Consider the following 6,780-nt stretch of genomic DNA (forward strand, 5'->3'; position numbering starts at 1 on the left):
TTCACCCCTGCACATTTCCTTCCAATTGTCAGAACTTTGATGAAAAACAGGGTAGCCAAAAACAAGGGTAGCCAAAAGCAGAGGAACAATCAGAGGTGCTTTATGGAAATGAAAAAACCAAGCACATTGGGTTTTGGGTTTTTTGTGGTGGTGGATAATACGACTATTACTTTTCTCCTACACAAATTGAAGGACTTGAGTGCTTAATCGGGGGGGGGGGGCTGTGTCCATAAAGCATTGGGCATAGAAAAAGGGCAATCAAATTGATTAATTCATTACGTGCAGGACCTGCAATAGAATGATCTATTGTGTATCTTTGCATTCTAGCAAAAATTCTCCTGTTTACAGATCTAGCCAGCAGTTGTGCCATTTCCTGGATACAGTGGTACCTCTGGATGCGAACGGGATCCGTTCTGGAGCCCCGTTCGCATCCTGAGTAAAACGCAAGACGCGACTGCATGTCTGCGCGTGCATGGGTCACATTTTGCCGCTTCCGCACATGTGTGTGACGTCATTTTGAGCGTCTACGCATGTGCGATTGGCAAAACCCAGAAATAACGTGCTCCGTTACTTCCAGGTCGCCGCGGAGCGTAACTTGAAAATGCTCAATCTAAAGCACATCTAACCCGAGGTATGACTGTACTCTGTTCCAGAGAGAGGGTGATAATGAAAAAACCTCTTGAGTTCTTTGGGGGTTTATTTATCTTTTGTCACCTTGATTCTTTTTTTATATAAACTTTTATTTGTACTCCTGGAAGCCTCAAGCTCTCTCTGAACGTGCTGGTAGGAAACCACCTTCTATCAAGTCAGACAGTGGAGCCATCTAGTTCAGCCTTGCCTACACTGACCGGCAGCAGCTCTCTGTGGTTTCAGGTAGACTTCTCTCCCAGCCCTCCCTGGAGGTACCATTAGAGACTGATCCTGCCACTTCCTGTATGCAGGGCAGATGCTCTACCTCTGAGCCACAACTCTTCCCCAAGTGGACACATTGTGGCTCCATTCCCATCAACACTCACCTCTGAGTTTGCTATTAGGAGGAGGGATTTATTTAATCCTTGGGCTGGTAATTCTGCGGCACAAAAGACTTCAGTGCCGTCTACCAGGAATACTGAGACTGAAGGGATCGTGAATGTACATTCCCCAAGTTTTCCATTGGTTATTTCTGTTTGGGGAAGCAGTTCTTGAGGATATCTTGTAAGGACTGGCTGGGACCTACAGCAGCCACCATTTCGATTATGTTGCACCTCCAGAGTTAACATTAAACGTTCTCCCTGCCAGCACCTAGCTAGCCCCTTTCATTGTGTTCATACATTACAGGTTTGCTTTGCTGCTAGAGACAGGTTGAAAATCCCTGCTCCTAAGCAGCCTTGTTCTCTCAGACATGACCTTATCTCTGAGCCTCCGATCTCGATTCCTTTGACCTTCATACTGAAAATGAGAATGCTAATTAGAACAGTGCTCAGGAATCATATTGAAAATGAGAATGCTCAGGGTTGCTTCCGGATGACCCTTTTACTGAGCTTTCATCTTGATTTATTTTCAGTTCCCCAACAACTACTGTTTATATTGAGCACTTGTTCTGATCCGTTTGCACCAAGCAATTATTCTACCACACTTTCCTTTGCCTCTCCCCATCACTTTCCTTCCTGCAAAATGCGGACTTGTTGCGCAAACCCACCAGAGCCTATTTAATTGGCTGGTAGGGGACTGAATCCCACCCGCAAATTAGCAACATTCTGGAAGCATCCTAGATCTGTACGCAGGAATTTACATTTTTTATATTGCTTTCTTCTGTTATAATCAGTGATTTATTTCTGCTTATCACTATGGGGCTATAGATGTTTTGGCAATAAATAATGAAGAGAGGATATATATTTGCATGTGTGCGCATGTGAATGCTTATGTAGCCAAAACAGCCAGTACCCACATTCACAAGGGAGGTAGAAACAGATTTATCAGACTCCCCAAGGTGCAAAACATCCGGTGGGAACAAAACTCTAAAGGGGGGGGGCTATCCCAGTGGGAACAGAGAGTGCCCATAGAATACTGATGGATTGCTGGGTATATTAGAAAATGGAGGGGAGAAGGGGAATGGGTTTAAGTATCCTGGAGACCATGGCTGGAACACCAAATTGGTACACTGTAAAATTCTGTTGCAGATCCTACTTACACTTAAAATTCCTCAAGACAGTGCTAGGCTGGTGGGTAACAACCTGATTGATATAATAATAGTAATTTTTTAAATAATCTACCAAGTGTGCTCGTGGGTGGATAATTTTGATGGGTCTCTGCTCTGTCTGCTTGAAAGACAGTTAGAATTTGTTGCCATTGCTGTGAAATGGTGTTCGTAATGGAGCAAGATTAGATGCCCATCTTTCCGCCCACCAGCCCAGCAGAAAACTGTCAGGTTCTTAGGAAAATATCTCTAACCTTGGCTAGTAGGTGATTCTGCAAGCATTCATTATGTCTTCCTCTGACAGATCAAAACACTTAATGCAAACTTCAGTGTACCAGTCCAGAGAACTTTAAAGCAAGTGATGAGTTCCCAGTGAGCTGGAGAGGTTTTGCCTATTTATTTTCAATGTTTTTTGGGATAACCAACCTCATATAACCAACATGCTTAAGTCTAATTAACACATGAAGGGGTTAAGACCATAGAGAAAGCTGTCCTGCCAGGCTTATCTGGGTCACTCCTCCTCACCTGAGGAAGAAGGGTTATCAAGCTTTTGTTCTTTTCATTCCAGCATGTGAACCCTTACCAGGAAGGAAGTCTTGGAAGGAACTAGGTAATTGTTCTTTCCTAGTCTACTAGAGGAGCTCAACTTGTGAGGAGGGGCTCAGCTGGTTGCTGCAGCTCAGACTACATGGCTCTTAAAAGCCACTCTTGAGTTTCTATACCAATAATTTGGAGAATTTCACCACTGTAACGGAGCCACATTTTACTGCCTGTGCAACTTTTTCTGAATGCTGCATGGAAAGGCACATGAATCTGACCTTTGGAGAGTTTGTAAGTAAACCATTTTAAGTAAACCATCTTTTTCTAAGGCAAGGGGCGAGAGGAGTTTGGGAACTCACAGGGGCCTATATTTCCATGCTTTACATTGCTGTGATTTTAAATCTCTGATGGGGTTCTCTCACCAAAGAGTACTTGCCCCAAACTTGGATCTTGGCATCCAGGAGTTCTCCTTGTAATATACCCATTTTTTTTACTTGCACCAACAGTTTTAAGTATGCTAAAGAGGGTGTTAGACTTGAAGCAGTATACTTGTGAATTACCTGAATCAATGACCTGGTTCACATGATGATGAATGAGATAAAGTTAATAATAATAAGTCAATGTGGTATAGCCCGGAAGCATAGGCCTGGGGAGATGAGCTCAAATGAAGGCTCAACCACAAAGCTAAATAAATGCCTGGGAGCTAGGCACCATCTCTCAGCCAAAGCTACCAGACAGGGCGGTTATGAAAGCCCAAGCTATGCTAAATGCTGATAGGACTGCAAAGCCAGTTTTGTTTTTTAAATCTTTGTAGAATGCTTAGTTGTTTTAGGCGAAGAAGAAGAAGAAGAAGAAGAAGAAGAAGAAGAAGAAGAAGAAGAAGAAGAAATTAATAATGTTGATCCTTTAGGTCCTTGGTGCAACAGTGATACACAAACATAATAATTTTTTTTTAAAAAAATACAGATATCAGGCTGGATTCAAATTCCAGACTAAGGTAGCTGAACTTCAGTCCCATTGGAGCTCTCTGCCTGTTGACCTCAGGCAGACACCATCACTGTACCACTTTTCGGTGTCCGCTAAGAATGTTTCTGTTTAGAGAAGCCAACCAAGGCATGCAGAATATTGACGTATGTGTTCTCAATCTGTTTTTAGTTTAGTGCTGATTCACCCCCCCATTTCCTTTTTTTAAAAAAAATAATAATAATGCTTCAAATACTTGTTCTTAACGGTCTTTACTGATCATTTCATTGCTTTCTTCTCTTTGTAATACTTCTTACAGGGTTTCGGGTTTTTGTTGTTTCTGCTTGACAGAAGCAAGCGGTGTGAAAACATTACGGAACATAATAAATAAATAAATAAACAAATAAATAAATAAATAAATGGTGACCAATTGGTTTCAATAGGACCGAAATATCAACTAACTTAGTCGGGATGGGGTTGGGGGGTTACGGCATGCACAGTTATCATTTGCGGCGTCTGCCCTCCGGTGGAGATTCAGAACCGGAATCGCTCTTCATTGCAACATGCTTGCTACACCTGCTTTTTGCTTTAAAACATTGACAAGAAATATGAGCAGCTTACTGGCTGTTTGCCAAACGGTTGTTTCCAGCCATTCCCCCAAAAATGAGATCCTGGAATCTCTTTGCCCTCCTGCTTCTCCAGTCATATTTTGCAGGAATGTCAAGTAGTTACTCACCGGGTTTCTGAAACCCCACTGTGAGAGACAAACAGTGCAATCCTAAGCCGTGTCTACTCGGAAGTAAGCTCTGTGGATTCCAGCAGGGCTTACTCCCGGGTAAGTGGGGTTAGAACGGCAGCCAGAATCTACAACACATAGAAGCACAGCAGCATATAGAGCATACATAGGAAGCGTTCCAACATCCAGCGGACCAACACGTGGGGAAAAAAACATCATTTCATCAAACCGGTTACAAAGAAGTATTTCCACAAGGAGTCTGTACAGTCAATGGTAAGAGGGAAAGCGTCACACATTTCCTTCTGTTCTGATCAACTTCTGCAGGGTTCTGGTGGGGTTAGTGCTTGTCCAAGGTTTCCTTTTTATGCTTTTGCAAGAATAAAAATAGAAATCGTTTTTCTCAGGCACAGCAAGGAAAGATTCCATTTCTTTCCCAACACATTACATGCGTTAATGGTGCCTTGATGGGCAGTTTTGGTAAAGCAAAGCAGCAAGGAGAGGGGACAACTCTGAGCGGAGAAGCAAGAGGGGAGAGCTTCACCCATTCCCTACCTTCTGCTTTCCTCCTCAGTCTCCCTCTGAGCTGATTTGCCCTCCCCACAGAGTTCTACGTGTATTTCACATTGCAAAAGAAATGTGAAGCACCCTGGGGTATTAACAGGTGGGGGGTGTTTTGGGGTGGAACAACAGGTGGTGGGGGAAGGATCATGCACAGTGGAGATTGGATAGGTAAAGGGACCCCTGACCATTAGGTCCAGTCGTGACCAACTCTGGGGTTGCGGTGCTCATCTCGCTTTATTGGCCAAGGGAGCCGGCGTACAGCTTCCGGGTCATGTGGCCAGCATGACTAAGCCACTTCTGGCGAACCAGAGCAGCGCACAGAAACGCCGTTTACCTTCCCACCAGAGTGGTACCTATTTATCTACTTGCACTTTGACGTGCTTTCGAACTGCTAGGTTGGCAGGAGCAGGGACCGAACAACGGGAGCTCACCCCGTCATGGGGATTCGAACCACCGACCTTCTGATTGGCAAGTCCTAAGCTCTGTGGTTTAACCCACAGCGCCACCTGCGTCTGGAGATTGGATAGAAGGCAGTAAATGTATGAGGCTGCTGAGCAGGGATGACTTACCCATAGAGACTAGTGGTGCAGGGCACCAGGGCGCCAAGTTCTGGAGGGCGCCAGGGAAGAGGCAGAGGCTGGATGCGGCGCCTCCCAGCATCAGCTCGCCATCCTCACCTGCCTCCGCCATGCCACGCTGAAGCAGCGCCACGCCCAGAGCCTCTGCCTGCCGTGGCCACCGTGGCACGAAGTGGCCAGCTGAGCCAGGAGCCGCCACGGCCAGCCTCTGCCTCTTCCCCGCCGGAGGAGCTGCCCTCCAGCCGCTGCCCGCCTCCTCCAGCCCCGCAAAGCTGGGCGCGTCGCCAGCAGTGCCATCCTCCCTAAAAAAGGTGGGCAATTCTGGGAAACGGGAGGCCACACCGGAGGGGATCTTTGCACCACGGTGCCAGATCTGCTTCAGATGGCCTTGCTGCTGAGCAGGAATGCATGGGGATCTGCTGGGGGCAGCCAGGGCATGGGTTGGCTCAGAGGAGGCTGGTGCGATAGGGCTACTAGGAAAGATGAATTTCAAGCAAAAACATGCAAAATTTGTTCCCGAAACCACACCCATTAGTTCCCGAAAGCTACACCCATACCTATGCCTCTCCCCAATTCTCACATCCTCCCCAAGTCTCACATTACCCAGGGCCTGCCATCTCACACTAGCAGGTAAAGGTGAGTTCTTGGAGGACGTCATCAGCACCAGCCTACATCTGCACAGGTGTAGCACACCTGTGCAAGCCATCACCTGGTGAGGGTGGTGGGCTCTCCTCGCTCTTCCTGCTCAGCAGCTGTTTAGCGCTTTCTGACAGCTCTCCCTCATTCCGGCCTCCACAAAGTGCAACCCCACCTCCTCACGTCTCTGCTCAAAGCTTCCTCCTTCCAAAGCTGCTTTTCTCCAGGCAAAAAAACCCAACAAAACTCCACATGAGATTTTGCATGTAGCAAAAGTCGAGGGAATAAAGAGGGTCATATGAAACTCTTTTGTTTTCTAGTTCTAAATGATGATCTTGAGGTTCTTTGGAGCCTCTGCAAATGCTAAATCGATATATATCTGCAGAGCGTTTGTGGCTCTTTGTCGGTCAGATTGTTCCCTGAGCATTTCAGGGGGAAAGCAAGCTCCTCCCCTCACTGTTCCTTTTGCAGAATGGGTCCTTTTTCTAGCAGGAAGCCGTTGAGATATTTGCATGGGGGGGGGACCTCTAGGGTGGTATTCAACCTCAGCAATTACCCAGAGTAAATCCAGTTGAAATGAACAAACATGA

At 46.1% G+C, this 6,780-nt stretch overlaps 1 long non-coding RNA gene across 1 annotated transcript; it reads left to right on the top strand.

The window, feature by feature from the left end:
* The first annotated feature begins 218 nt into the window (after positions 1-218).
* Positions 219-6,428, top strand: LOC309534424. Its single transcript, XR_014220709.1, has 2 exons — positions 219-5,144; positions 5,504-6,428. It is a non-coding gene; the product is annotated as an uncharacterized lncRNA (long non-coding RNA).
* Positions 6,429-6,780: the final 352 nt, after the last annotated feature.

This window comes from Podarcis vaucheri (assembly GCF_965113315.1).
Source record: "Podarcis vaucheri genome assembly, chromosome: 6".
Taxonomy (NCBI): Eukaryota; Metazoa; Chordata; class Lepidosauria; order Squamata; family Lacertidae; genus Podarcis; species Podarcis vaucheri.